Source organism: Cebus imitator, unplaced genomic scaffold (assembly GCF_001604975.1).
Source record: "Cebus imitator isolate Cc_AM_T3 unplaced genomic scaffold, Cebus_imitator-1.0 Scaffold652, whole genome shotgun sequence".
Taxonomy (NCBI): Eukaryota; Metazoa; Chordata; class Mammalia; order Primates; family Cebidae; genus Cebus; species Cebus imitator.
The window spans coordinates 772,022-788,096 of record NW_016107967.1 but is presented as its reverse complement, the minus strand read 5'-3'; the positions used below and the strand labels follow the sequence as shown (position 1 = coordinate 788,096).

General features: G+C 39.2%; 1 long non-coding RNA gene across 1 annotated transcript; it reads right to left on the bottom strand.

Moving 5' to 3' along the window:
- Window positions 1-785: 785 nt before the first annotated feature.
- Window positions 786-12,660, bottom strand: LOC108295619. Its single transcript, XR_001821475.2, has 5 exons — window positions 12,625-12,660; window positions 6,900-6,999; window positions 3,618-3,653; window positions 1,494-1,545; window positions 786-906 (listed from the first exon to the last, which is right to left on the bottom strand). It is a non-coding gene; the product is annotated as an uncharacterized LOC108295619 (long non-coding RNA).
- Between the last annotated feature and the right edge of the window lie 3,415 nt (window positions 12,661-16,075).

The following is a 16,075-nucleotide window of genomic DNA, read 5'->3' as shown; positions in this document are numbered from 1 at the left end:
CTCCTGCATCAGCTCTCTCTCTCTCCATCTGGAAGTACCACTCCTGCTTCCCTCCAGCATGTGCTGAGCATTCCCAATGGCTGCAGCTCCATGAAATGGCCTGCATCTGATCCAGTGCTCACGGAGAGGTTTCTATGCAGGTGCCCAGCAGAAGCCTTTGACCCTGAGCTCTAGCCGGATGCTAAAGGAGAGGGTACTGCTCTAAGTGTCCTTTCTCTCCAGGCCGTGTGGTTGACATTCCTCTATAGGTTAGTGTGGGGAGGGGTCAAATAATCCCAACCATCTGAACAGTACTTTATATTCAGAATGAGTCTCACCACAGGAATTCTGTGAGAACCATGTAGAGGTAAGGACACAGCTATGGCTTGGCAGGCTAACTAGCCAAGCCCATGTCCAAGTCTTACTGGTTCCACATGCCTGGGCAATTTCCCGAGCAGGCACAAGAGGTCACCAGGAACAACATAGCATTCGGAGCAGCAGCTCCAGGTCAGAACTGTGGGGAAACAGCCCAGAACTCAGCTTAGACCTACATTGGAATCTGTTGAGGGAGAAACCAAAGTCTCTCCTGCTGCTTTTAGTAGCAATTATTCTGTGATAAGAAAAGCAATGGCATCATTTTAAAACATGACAATGATTAAACTCTAATATGTGTATTGACTGTGCTTGCACGGGTTTCTCTTAAAAGATCTGATGATAACTTTAGGAACCTACTTTTATTTAGAAACACGGCCATACACTGTGTAGGAGACCAGTTATTCAAGATGCTTTATAGATAAGAAATAGCTTACCAATGTTACGATTGCACCTGGTACTGTTAGTTTTGTGACTTTAAAAGATTACAGAAATATCTGAAAATGCAGTTGCGTTTGGGATATCCTCAAAGGATTTCCCTGGAATCTTTTCTCGCTGAAAGAAGAAAAAAGGCAATATAAATATTGATTCAGGAAAACTTCTTAAGTACTCTTAAGATGGGAATGTTCAAATTTGTGCCCATGTGTCCCTTACAATAATTTTGCCGGGATAAAATGTCTTTCAGTTCTAAAAATATAAACAGTAGGATCTTAAAATATTTTTGGTTTTCTGTGAACATAAATGCTAAGGTGGCCCTGTGGCTATCATATGCCTGAAGAAGGAACTTTTTAAGTTTTTATAGCATTTAAAACAAATTTAAATTTAAATTGTTTTCTAATTCTATTGACAGAGTTTGTGCATATTTGTCAGGACTACTTACAAATATTTATATTGTTTGCTGCTATAAAATATTATCTTTTAAAATGACATATCTTGTTATTTGGAAGGTAGGTTTATTCCCCTTAGCGCTCAAATTAAATAAAGCTGTAAGTCAGTTCTTACTCCAGTATGTCCAATTTACAACACTCCTTACGTAAGATGATTAGACACAACTTAGCGAAGACTTAATGGTGGACGATTTTGACTTCATCAGGAAATAAACAAAACACAACTCTCAGATACTCAGAGAAAGTGACACTTACTGAAAGTGGATGTATTGGCTCATCAGAAATAGCCAGAGATCTATTTGCATATCTATGAAAGAAGAATGTGCATTTAAGTAATTAATTCAGGAATTGTTAATATCTTAGTGAAGTATCTGCTGGGAGTAGGGCATGGAGGGTGGAGGGAGATACTTCTTGTTTGTTTTGGTAAAATTTGTTCACCAAAACAATTGTTGCCAATTTTTCTCCTGGATCCTGGCCTTCAGAGGGTTTCTTGACCTCTTTTTCGTCAGCACATCACGTTCTGAACTGGGAAGTCTTTTCTACATTGATGAGCCAGACTTGTCTTTAAATACTGACTCCGGCTAACAGGGAATGGTAATAAGCTATATCTATTTTTACTCCTCTAACCTCATGGTGGAACACAAGAACATTTTAGAAAGCAGTAGCTGTTGGCAATAAAGATTTTAGAACTTTTTAGAATCAATTAAGATTTTCCAAATCTTTCTTTATTATACTTTATGTTTGCTGAAGTCGTTTGAGTTAGACTTAATTGCCTTTGTATTTTAAAAGAGGCCAGTCTTTAATGACTTTAAAAACTAACACATTGTGTGATCATTTAGGAAACCAGTGGTTCTCCCAATGTGGTTTGTGGACGCCTGAGATTCCCTCGGAGACCCAGGATGTCGAAACTGGTTGTTGTTGTTGTTGTTGTTGTTGTTGTTGTTGTTGTTGTTGTTACAGGGTTTTGCTCTTTCACCCAGGATGGAGCACAGTGGTACAAACCTGACTCACTGCAGGCTTGACTTCGTGGGCTCAAGCAATCCTCCTGCTTCAGCCTCCCAAGTAGCTGGGACAAAATGTCTACACCAACATTCCCAGCTGATTTTTTTTTTTTGATAGATGGGGTCTTGCCACATTGCCCAGGCGGGTCTCAAACACCTGATTCAAAGTAGTTCTCCCACCTTGGCCTCCCAAAGTTGCTGGGATTACAGGTGTCAACCACCATGTATGGCCCAAACTGTTCTTACAAGAATCCTAATTCAACCTGAGAAGCTGATTGAAAATAAAACACACAAATAATTTATTACTTTTTAAAGTATTAAGACATTGATTGCTTTCTCCCTGTTCAACACTTGTCATGACTGTTTGAAAGCAAAAGTGGGTAAAACTGGTGGTTTCTCGGTATGAATAAGGGCAGTGGTACCAATTATACCAGTATTCATTCCACTCTTCACTGCCCCTTGCAGTTTTTATTAAAGTAGCATGTTTCCCTGAAGAATGTCCTTGATGAAAGAGTAAAAATTAATGGTGTTATTAAATCTTGACCTCTCTTTTTAGTATTCTAAGTAGAAAGTTCACATAAAGTGCTTCTGCATACTGGAGTATGGTCATGTTAAAGAAAAGCACTTGTGATTAAATTGTGAGCTGAACAAGCCAATTTTTCACAGAACGCCATTTTTATCTGAAAGTATAACTGATTATTATCCATAAAATTAAGTCAAGTGAGTCCGTCATTTCAAGGAAAATAACAAGTATTTGTCTATAATAAAGCTAAAACTTTCAAGCTAAAAATTAGGACTTTGAAAACTCATACCTACTACTGTGAGCTCGACAGCATCTCCATATATTTGAAGACATTTTTATAATGGTGGTGATATTAATGAAAGTGAGTTTTTGACACTATAAATAAACCAAGTAGCCAATGCATAATATTGTAAAAGCCAGTAAGGGCAAAGATCCATTTATTGTACAAGAAAGATCAGTGACTTTTAGTGAACAAATTCATTGATATGTACAATCCTGCTATAACTATTTTAATCATTTAGCACTTCTGGAGTTTTGGTGGGGTTAAAGAATACCCACAGTTACCTGAAAGCTTTAAAAATACACCTTTTTCCTACTATATATTTGTGTGAGGCTAGGGCATCTTTTCACTGCTTCTTTACAAATAAATTGCAAACAAAGACATAAACAAATACACTTTGGAACGCTTAATAATTTAAAAGAGTCTTACGACCAGAAAACCCACAAATGATTCGCTGTAACACTGTAAAATAAACACTCTATAGCTTATAATGTCTAGAGTTGTGACCTGACAGCATGTTTTGTATGACACAAAGTGATGAGCTGTCATAACAAGACAGGTTTCAAAGAGCTCACCTGTGCTTTATGTTGTAATATATTGCCAAAGTCACACTGTGGAGGGAAAAAAAGTGTTGTAAGAACTGATTTTATCATTTGTTAGGCCTGAAGATATATTTCTAAAGGGGGGTGGGAGGTAACTGTCTCAGCAGCCCTGAAATCCTCTATTCAAAACAGTACCATGTGAGCACTTTTGTTTTAGTCCTCTGGCTTTACAGGAAAAATAGGAGAACCAAAATGCTAGGCAATATGCTGTTAGAAGACTTGTGTCTGCAGATGGTTATTATGTATAAATAATGACATACTTTCCCTGACATTTGCTCTTCTGCCCATAGAATCTTTCATTCTGTGCAAGTTACTTATATCTATGTGTACATATGCTTACATTTAGGCCAGACAGTAGTGTTTTGCTTTTTAAGTGGCTAGGCCCTGCATTGTGGCTGATTTAGTTCATCATCACTTACTCACCCATTTGTCATTATTTCCCTAAAAGCACAGAATGAATGTGCTTTATACCAAATAAAGTAATTTAAAATCACCTATGCATGATTAGCAGAAAATTTATTAGTAAACATTATAATGCATCTAAAAATCGATGACACTTCTAACTCTCCTAAAATAAGCAGTACTAAACACACAGTGTAACACCACATCATACAATATTAATGACAGGTACTTCCACATTAGTTTAAACAAAATATGAATGAACAAATACAACTCTTCAGATGTATGTTACTGTGTTCCAAAGTCATCCACAGATGTTGTGTGTCAGGAAACAGGGGTTTCTCTTTGATAAGTTCCGTCCTTCCATTCACCCTCAACATTTAAAATGAGACTCAGAATAATTTGAGAAGGCAAATTGGAGTTTTAAAAGGTAGGCCTTACAACGTTATTAGCATCTAAGATAGATATTTCTATAGTGCTTCCAACAGTTTCATCTCCTAATTTTAAGATCACAGAATTTGAAGTTACATGCTGACAAGGACCACCGAACCTCACATGACACTCCATGCACCACCCATTTTACAATTAAGAGAACCAAGGCTTAAAACTGATTTGCCCAAGGTCCCCGAACAGTGTTCCTGTGAACGGGAGGTGTTCACAAAACACTATGGCATGGTATAAATTGAAGCATATGCACACATAGATAGAAATGACTCACACAGAGGAAAAGCCCTGTGGCTAGAAAGAAGAGCAAATAACAGGGTAAACACGTAATTTTTATATTAGAACCATCACTTTTTCACACAAAGGAAGCAGTGGCCTCCACATTTGCTGCACACTGGATCCCCCGGGTAGCTTTACACAGGGCCTCAATGTCAGCTGGAGACATTCTGATTTAATTGGCGTTGGGTATGCTTTGGGCATCAGAGTTGTTGGTAAAGTTCCCCAGGTGATTCCAATGTGCAGCAAAGTTTGGGAATGACTGAATTAGGGTTAAGATCAGAATCATCTGGGATGCTTTTATCCATATAATGATGCCTCACATACTTCCCCATTTGCCTAAAAGGCTTGGGAGTGCCCAGAGACGAAGGGAAGGTGGAGCTGGGAAGATGCATGTGTTTGCAGACATATATTTGAGGAAACAGTATAAGTGAAACAGTATATGGCTCACTTCTTCCATTGAAAACAACGCTCTACTAACCATGAAATACTTTTTTCAAAATTTTTCCTTTTAGGTTAATTTGCTATATTAACTTGCTCAGTAAACCTTTATTTCATCAAAAGCAAATATACCAAATAATCCCTTCTAAAACTGGAGAGCAAATTAAAACTTATTGTGCTTCAAAAATAGACTTCTAGTCCAGGCATGGTAGCTTATGCCTGTAATCACAGCATTTTGGGAGCTGACTTGGGTGTATTGCTTAAGCCCAGGAGTTTGAATCCAGCCTGGTCAACACACCAAAAGCCCTTCTCCAAAAAAGAAAACATATATATTTCAATTTTTAAAAAAACTTGTAAAATTTAGACTACACTGGAAGAAAAAGCACGACTTTTACTTGTTTGAACAAGGGTAAGCTTAAAAACTACTTTGAAGAGCATACTGAAACATGAGAATCTTTTGAAATCAGAAGAAGCCAGGGACACTATCCAAAAAAAGGTGGCTTTTTACGTAGGACTGAATACAAACATTAAGTGATGATGCCATAGAGGTCAAACCTCAGGGCTTTAGACACAGGTGGAGTCCAGTTCTTGCTGAAACACAATTGGATCTCAATTATTCTTATACATGAGAGAGGAAAGTCACATTATTATGAGTATAAACTGCCATTTTTGATTAAAGTAGAAGTTACTGACAAATTAGCTTAAAAACTAGTACATTAGAGACAAAATCTTGTAACTTAGTCATGTTTATAGACTGGAAAGTCAAGTTAGGGATAAGGAGATTAACATTCTGAGGTACCACTTGTCAAACTGTTTTCTGAAAATCAACACTCATAATCAAAGGAGATGTTAATAATGTTTCCTGGACATCTCCATTGGAGCTGGCATTTTTTTTTTTTTCAGACAGAGTTTCACTCTTGTTACCCAGGCTGGAGTACAATGGCGCAATCTCAGCTCACTGCAACCTCCGCCTCCTGGGTTCAGGCATTTCTCCTGCCTCAGCCTCCTGAGTAGCTGGGATTACAGGCACGCACCACCATGCCCAGCTGATTTTTTGTATTTTTGGTAGAGACAGGGTTTCACCATATTGACCAGGATGGTCTCGATCTCCTGACCTCGTGATCCACCCACCTCGGCCTCCCAAAGTGCTGGGAGGAGCTGGCTTTTTAAACCAACTCGAACCCATCTTTCAAAGGTGTTTGGAAAGGGCATCTCTGATTGTGGCCTATGAAGTGCTGGTGCATGGTGGGAAAATTTAAATGCAGATACACTATGGTGCCACTGGAGGACAAGCTGTTCCTTCTTCCAAGAGTAGTTTCCAAAGTAGTGCCCATCATCTTAGGCCTATGGCCCATAAAGAACTAATAATTTTTCCTGGAAACATCCAATAAAAAGCACCTCTCCTGTCCATTAGGTTCAATATTGTCATAACATAAATGCATCAAATACATAGCCATGCTGTTTCTGGGATTGCTTATTTGCTAACTGGCTTTCCCTTTTACCACACAGTGTCTAAGATTAAAAGAGAAAGAAAATTCATACTTAGGCTCTGAAAAATCCATATATCATTGACATCAACTTCTTCAACTGCTTGCTGAAAAGGGCAACCGAATGGCTGAAATAACAGAGGATGGCCGGGATGCTTTTAGCATAGGAGGTGTGTCACTCAGCCCTTGGCAGCCTCGTTGTACTCACCTTTCTAATGTGTGCCTGGATCAGGCTCGCTGACTGTGCTGTTATCTAGCAATATGGTGGAACACGAGCTGTATTTTCTATCAAGATGGCAAGGAGGTATCTGAAGAAGAAGGAAGATAGAGAAAAATATCACAGTAGGCTGAACTTACAAATGTGTGGGTTTTTTCCCTTTGTCAAAATGTCAAACAATAAAGCATTAAGGTATTTTTTATACCCCGTGACCTGCCTGAGTGTGGTATCATGTGCAGCTCTATGGGAAACTCATTGGAGACTCTTAACTTTCACAGATGATGTTTGAGAAATGGGTTATAAAATGCTGCCCTTGATATGCCACCGATCATCAAACCTGGCAAGCCTCTATTATAAATTCCCTTTATAAATAAAGGGAAACATTTAAAATGGGATTTCATGTTTTTTTCTTATGCAGTAAAAAGCACTGAGATTTTCTGTTTCTGTTATTCATTAACTGCAACAAAATGTCATATATTAAATAATATTGACACAAGAGCATTTGATTGCAGTAAACGCAGACGTAATACTACATTTACTAAGTTACTAATCCTAAGTGTGTGCATTCAAGAGAGAGTGCGATGGAACCAGTGTGTCAGAGTCAGAGACTGTGTGTGCCAGAGCTGCTCAGTCACCAAACAAGTGAGGGCCATAGGTCTCCCTGGGCCTGTTTCCTTGTGGGAAGATGGAAAAAGTACTGCTTTAAGACTCTCTCACATCCAAAAATCAGATGATTAAAACAACTTTGGGAATTTAACTTTCACTTCATGTTTACACAAGACTGCTATTACACTACTCAGATGAGAACTTCTGAGAATACTCTGCGTTCATTTCAAAGGTTAATTGATTTGATTCTTTAAGTTATTTGATGCACATTATGGCACATTCCTGCATCACTCGTGCTGCTTTCTGTCTGGAATATTTATTCCTTTTCCCCTTGTCCCAGCAAGCTTGACCTCATCCACCTTCTGGGATCCCTTTCCCTGCAGCCACACCACAAAACGTTTCTGGTTTTGTGTATTCATCAGTGTAATTCACCATGTGTTACATGATACAATTGCCTGTAGAGTATCCCCCTCATGAGAAAGTGAGCCTCTCCAGGGGAAGGAGGGCCCCTTCTCTCCTACCTGCAGCTGCTGAGCACAGAATGTGGCAGAAATTAAGGAGTTCAATAAGAGCTTGACAAATATTTAAATCAGTTACAATTTGGAAAGTAAATCTTCCTACAGATACAAATCTGTGAAAATTCATCCACAGTGCTATCAGAGATATGACAATGAACCTTTTGAGTCCTGTAGATAATAAACTATCTCTAAAACACTTTCAAAGTGTCTATTCATTTGTTGAGAGTGCAATAGTCAATACGGAAACTGCCTCAACTATGTTAAGTAAATGTTCCTCCTGGCCAGGTGAGGTGGTTTACTCCTGTAATCCCAGCATTTTGGGAGGCCGAGGTGAGTGGATCACACGGTCAGGAGTTCAAGACCAGCCTGGACAAGATGGTGAAACCCCAGCTCTACTAAAAATACAAAAATTAGCCAGGCGTGGTGTTGGGTGGCTGTAATCGCAGCTATTCAGGAGGCTAAGGCAGAGAATTGCTTGAATCCAGGAGGTGGAGGTTGCAGTGAGCTGAGACTGTGCCACTGCACTCCAGCCTGGGTGACAGAGCAGGACTCCATCTCAAATTAATAAAAAAGAAAATGAAAGAGAGAGAGAGAGAGAAAGTGCTCTTCCTTAAAAATAATCCCAGTAGCCAAATGCCAGTCACCAAATAGTTAAAAAGATCAACAGCATTATTTAAAACCACAAAATACCCATTATTTTAACTGGAAAAAAAAACTAACTCAGATGAGCCTTCCTTCCTCCTCTTAATATGCCTGTTTGCATCATGTTATCACACTCTTCCATCAGGGTCTTTCACAAACACATTAAAGACAGAACGGGTTTGGATCTACTACTGAGCTAGTATGAAAAAAAAAGGTAGAGTAGTGAGAAGATCTAGTGGTTGTTTATAAAACTACACTGCATTTCAACATTGCCAGTAGCCAATAATCAGAAATATCCATAGAGTCCAACAGCATTTTGCTGCTTCAGATGCTTTTTACTGCAAATTCATTTATTTCTTAACCAAAATCCAAGACGTTTTTGAACAATATTATTACTTGAAGGACCAAATTACCTTTTAAGATACAAATGTTTTAACTCTAGCTAAACTCTTATGTTTCTTAAACTATTCTGTTATAGTTTACATTAACAGTGTATGTGTGTCAATGTATATACTTTTTTCTCAAAAACAAATATAGCATACAAAATAAAAATGGAATCATTCAGGTACTTTCATTCAAAGGGAAAGAAGGTATCCCTTAAGGTCACTACTATTAGGGGTAATGCAGCATAATACTTTAACATAACAAAAGTCAATTCTGAGGAAAATTCCATATATGAGAATAAAAATAACAGGAAAAATGCACCAAAACCCTGACTAGTTGGTACAGCTTTAGGTGATATCTGTCCCCATTTTTTAAATTTAAAATTTAAAGATTACTCACTGTGACCTCCACCTTCAAGTTCAAGCAATTCTCCAGGCTCAGCCTCCCGTGTAGCTGGGACTCCAGGCGTGTGCCACCACACCTGGCTAGTTTTTGTATTTTTAGTAGAGACGAGGTTTCACCATGTTGGCCAGGCTGGTCTCCAACTCCTGGCCTCAAGAGATCCCCCTGCCTCACCTCCCAAAGTGCTGGGATTACAGGCATGAGCCACCACACCTGGCCCTCAAGATCACTTTTTTCTCCCCACTTTTTTATAAGACATGTTTTAGATGTTTTTAAAATAATTAATGACTTTTAGCTAACTTGAAAATTTCCAATACTTTGTGCCCTAACAATATCACCTCCATCTATGTTGCACGGCAATGGAACCACATGGCAGGTATGGAGTTTGAATAGAATTATCCCACAAGGCCTGAGTGGAAAAGTGTAATATGCTTATTATAGGTATAACTAGAAAATTGTCTGAATTAATGTCATAATTATGTTCAATTTAAACTTAGATTTACACTTATATGTCGGTTCTAAATTTGCGTTAAATACAATGGATTGACCACAAATTTATTTTCTCTTCCTTCTGAAATCTCATGAGAATTAGTCATAAAATAAACATTATACACAGGACCAGGAGACAGGATTGACAGCAGATGATTCTGAGTCAATGTTGCAAGGTGACAAGCAGATAGAGGAGTGGTAACTGACATGAAAGCACAATCCTGGTGTCCACAGGGAGTGACCTGAACAGAAACAAGCAATTCTGTATATTTTGAAGAACCCAACACAGTCTCTAAAATCAGAGCACATGGTGACCTTAAGGTAGGGTGAAACATACAACAGAGCCAGCAAGGTCAATAGTAAATCTGTGGTTTAGAACCCCAGGTCCGCCGGGCGCGGTGGCTCAAGCCTGTAATCCCAGCACTTTGGGAGGCCGAGGCGGGTGGATCACGAGGTCAAGAGATCGAGACCATCCTGGTCAACATGGTGAAACCCCGTCTCTACTAAAAAAATACAAAAAAAAATTAGCTGGGCATGGTGGCGCGTGCCTGTAATCCCAGCTACTCAGGAGGCTGAGGCAGGAGAATTGCCTGAACCCAGGAGGCGGAGGTTGCGGTGAGCCGAGATCGCGCCATTGCACTCCAGCCTGGGTAACAAGAGCGAAACTCCGTCTCAAAAAAAAAAAAAAAAAAGAACCCCAGGTCCACGTGTCCTCCCATCTTATAAGGAAAGTGGATGTATATTCTCTGGATATATTATACCTGAAGGTTTCTGATCTCAGACCTACCAGGGCTGAAACCTGGGAAATGGGAGTAAATGGCACACACAAAGTGAAACTCCACCTTGCTTCCCAACCCTGCTTCTGGAAAGCCAGCAGCCATGCTTGCACTGCCCAGGCAGAAAATTGGGAGGCCCTTCTTGGAAGAACACTGAACCATGGCAAAGAAAATACTCTCATTCCCTCATATAATACACTTATGTTCCTCAAAGGAAAAGCTGCCGCGAAATCTAAATCCCTACAGTGAGACCCCTCAGTGAAATAAAGGTCCTGCTTTCTATGAGAGAAAGCCACAGACCACCACATATATGAGCAAAGCCTCCAATGGGAGATCAAAACAACATGAAAAAGGAATTCCTGGGACCAGTAAAAATTCAGGAGCAAAACTTTTCTCAAAATCTTAAAACATCCTTAAGGAGATTTTGAAAAATTCAATAGAACAGTTAGCATGGACAGTCAAAGAATCTCAAAGAAACAGAACAAAAGACAACCTGGAAAATCGGAGGCGAGGAAATTACAGATCAATGCAGAAATACTGGTCTAAGAGGTCCAACATCTGAATCATTAGACTAAAATAGTAATAACAAAACAGAACACACAGAAAAATTCTCTAAATTTTATTGTAGACTTAATGGCCACAATAAAATAAAAGGTCCCTACCAAGCCCTGTGATACAATTTCAGAATCTCAGGGATAGAGAAGGTCCTAAAAACTTGACAGATGGAAACATTGATTACATATGACGTATCACACAATGGCAATACTTTCAAAAACAGTATAATAAAAATGCAATAGAAAAATGTCTTCAAGCCATGACACTTAGTTTTCACTCTAGAATTCTATACTCTATGTCAAAGGAGGGGTTTTAAGAAAGCCCAGATCTCTAAACATGTGTGTACCTGAGCCTTTCCTCAGAAACTGCGCTCCAGCACCACTGGGGAATAACATAAGGCAGAGGGCAATGCACAGTCTAGGACTCAGGGACCCAACATTAGTGGTCCCAGAAGATTTCAGAGAGAGCTCCCAGGCCAACAGGTGCAGGGCAGCCTAGGAAAACACAGTCTATCCTGAGGAGGATAACGACAGGCCAAGGAAATTTGCTTCAAGAAAAAAACATGGAATGTATTTTTTAGTAGATAAAACATATTTTTGATAGGCATGTGACAAATGTTACAACTCTTGGGGAAGAATAGTTGTTAGAGAGCCAAAGGAACATAGTCAGAAAATCAATTCCACACACACAAAAATGAAGGATGTGAAAACAGAGAGCAGCCAGAGGCTAATGGTCACATTTGGCTTTATGAGCCATCATGGGCTAGGAAAAGGGAGGTTACCTGGGAGAAGTGCAGAAGTGTTCAGGTTTCAGAAATATTGAAGAGAAAGAATGATGTGCAAGGAGGAGGCACACTCAGAACATTACATGACTCAGCAGTGAATAATATGTGCATAGTCATAATAATGTAAATATCAATTCATGATTTAATTAAAAATGTGTTACAAGTGGAAGAAACGGGAGGGAAACAAGGTCACAGTGGAGTGAGGGTGCTACGCTTTCAGCTGCTATGACAGGGAGTAAGCAGAAAGTGTTGAAGGAAATGGACTTAGCTATTTTCAATTTTATTTGATTTTAAAAGATTAAATATTTAAGGCAGATCTTTATATCACAACCAAATGATTTAAATTTAACTTAAATGTCAGGCAGCCTTAAAAATGGGCACAGTAAGTTAAAGACTTTCTGCATAAATCTGACACTTAGGAAAATAGAAAAGAGTTAGAAAATTTACCAAGAAAGAATCATGCTAACAGCACTCGGTCCCTGTTACATTTCTAAGAAATCATGACAGATAGACTTTTAATTTAAACAATTAATTTCTTAACTTTTCAAAAGCTTACTTACAGAATATAGGCAAAAGCTTCTCCTCTTTCCTTGCACCAAAAATAAAAATATAACTAATCAATTCTGGTATAATAATATACCATAGAATAAAAGTAGTTGCTAATCATCTGATCATCACCATATAAAACAAGATAAATCTGATTATCACTATATAAAAAATCAATTAAAAAAAATTTTTAATTTAAACAAAATTTAACATTTAAATAATATGACATGATGAATCTCATAATGTAAGATTTAAAAACACAGTTTTACTTTTTGACCTAACACGTATTCTATTACGTACAAATGAAAGAATCTCCATGTACCTACGGAAAGGCAAAACAAATTAGGGAACGTGTGTGCCCTCCAAATCTCATGTTGAAATGTAATCCCCAGTGTTGGAGGTGGGGAAGTCTTTGGATCACGGGGGCAGATCCCTCACGAATGCCTTAGCGCCATCCCCTTGGTTATGACTGAGTTCCTGTTCTGAGTCCATGCATGATCTTCTTGGGGTTTTGTTGTTGTTACTGTTGTTGTTCTGAAACAGGGTCTTACTATGATGCTCAAGCTGGAGTACAGTGTGATTATGGTTCACCGCAGCCTTGACCTACTGAGCTCAAGTGGTCCTCCCACCTTCCCCTCTAGAGTAGCTGGGGCTGCAGGCATGCAGCACCACATCTGGCTAATTTTTAAATTTTTCATACAGACAGGGTCTCACTATGTTGGCCCAAGGTGGTTTCAAACTCCAGGCTCAAATGATTGCCCATCTCAGCATCCCAAAGTGCTGGGATTGCAAGTGTGAGCCACTGCACCTGGCCCGATCTGCTTCTTTAAAAGCCTGCAGCACCTCCCACTCTCTCTTGCTCCTTCTCTCACCATGTGAAAGATGACTTCTTCACCTTCCAACACAATTATTAGCTTCTTGAGGCCCTTGCCAGGAGCACTTGCCAGCACCACACCTCCTGTACAGCCTGTGGAACTGTGAGCCAATAAAGCCTCTTTTCTTTATAAATTATCCTGTCTCAAGTATTCCTTCATGAAAATGCCAAACTGTGGGACAGATGAGAAATTCAGCTAATAAAAGCGTTTACCTATTGTATTTCTGAACCCCTATGCAGCAGTGTTTTGCTTTTTGATGCTACATTTACACATAGCTTACTTTCATTACTAGGATCTAATAGCTGACAGCTCTAACAACCAGTTTCTGGCCAGGAGTCAATCTCGAGATGCACTAGAATACCCCAAATGACTTCTCGGTCATCTATTTATACATTACTGAAAAAATAAATGGGTCTTTACTCAACTGAAAGGTAGCCTACCTTAAACTTAAATGTCAAAACGAGTGTGCCAACCTAACTGAACAGGGTATCCTCAGCACACACAATCATTTTGTTCCAACAAAGGTCCAAAGAATAAAAGCTCCAAAGAGGGACTTGGGCCACACTTTCTTCCCTACAATGCCTCCTCCTTTGAAGCTGAACTGGTCTCACTGACACACATTTCTCACCACTGAAGTGACAGGGGCAGGGGATCGGTTTCCTTCTACTTCCATACACTCTATGTGTGAGAAGCCCGTGGCTCTTGGAAGAAACTGAGAAATATAACAATCCTAACCAGAAATTACTAGCTCAAGTCAGACAACATCCACACAAACTATGAAAATGCAGGTGAACAACCCCTTTTTTATTGTGCTGCATTACTTCAGATGTTATTCTAGAACCCCCAGTTCTTGTATTCTTGTTGTTAAAATTAACTGAAAAACATGGTGTATGGCTTTTTTGAAAATAAGATAACAGAACATTATGAAACATAAGCAACAGTACAGAAAAATCCTACAGTTCTAATTCTCATCCTAAAACAGGCAGGATATGGAAACTTTACACTAGCTTCACACACTAAGGCCAATACGGAAAACAGCACAGGGCATGTTACATTTCTATTGTGATATTGTGCTGACCTAGAGCCAGAACCTGAGAAATGCCATTTTATAAGATAAAGCTGTGTTTGGCTTCTGTAAATAAAGCTGCTAGCTTGCTCTGAAAAATGCCCACTATGTAAAGCTGCTTAAACTTTGCTGATCAGTAACTGCTCTCTGTGGCCCTAACGTGACAGGCAGGCAGTCCTAACCCACGCCATCTTGGCTCCTGTGACTTGTAATAAGTAACTAAGGTCTGTGGTTTCCACCTTACCCAGATAATGTGTAAACAAATGTTTATCTTGAGTTCTGTAAACCACTTAAGTAACAAACGGAATGACAAAAGTCCCCTGGCCCTTGGAATATCCGGAGCCCTCCTCTCCGCCCAGGAGGTGATTTACAGAATCCACTAGCCCTCGGAATGTCTGAAGCCTTTTCATCCCCATCCCCGCTCCTCACCCCCACTCCCAAGGTGGTTTTTCGGGTATAAAAAGTCTTGGCACCCTCCTTTCGACGCCACAGGTTGGAGAGACGTGAGTCCTCTGTGGTGGCCGGCAATAAAGACCCTGCAATTTGGCATACTTTTGTCTTGGTGTTAATTTTCTATGCTCGGTCCAGTATAACACTATTACATTCCAACGAAAAAGTTGTAGCAACAACTTGGATGTGACAGCGGTTAGAGCACTGTGAAAAAGGAGGACAAAATCACAGATCCAATCTAGAACAATGGATTCTTTTGATTTGCTCAAGTGAAATCCAAGCTGTGGCCTAAATCCTGTCACTTGTTATTAAAACATACTCTTCAGAGCAAGGGAAAAATGGCAAAGACGTATGAAGCAAAAGGCATAAATCTGTGACTACTACACTAAATCATGTGGCCAATTAACTGTGTTAGTAAAAGTCACCAAATGTGTGAACACAAAGTCTGTGTGTTTCCATAAACAGTGACACCTAAATGAAATTATATCATATATGAAAATAAGTCAAGCAAATCTAAGAAAAGTTGAACATTTTTAACTAATATCTGAGTTTCTCTAAATAGTTTCTGTAATACACAAGATAGAAAATTTTTAGGTTTTCCCTGAAGGCAGAAACAATATTGTCTTACCACTCATTTGATACTTTCTCAGGAAGAGTATGCTTGCCCTTGGATGGTCAGAAGCAATACCTGTAGAGGAAGAAGAGGAAGCAATGTCATAAGTGAGGTGAGTAAAAAAGATTCTTTTTAAAACTACATAACCATTTTAATCACTTTTAACAGTCTTGAGAAAAGCTTTCAGTAATAAATGTCAAGAAAATAAAGGCACCAATGTCCCAATTCTACTGGAGAATGCAAAAATCACAGAATCTCTCCATGCATGTGGAATAAATCCAGGCTGGGGCTGGGACTTCTTTTTCAAACTTGCACCTAAATAAACGGATGCAACTTTTAGATGAATCACATATATGCCCTCCTCCCTCTACTTATCAAATATAACCACCTTCCTCTAGGCTGCTATTACCAGCACATTTCAAAGGAAGTTTCAAGCAGTAAGAGATGCTGTGGTCAATTAC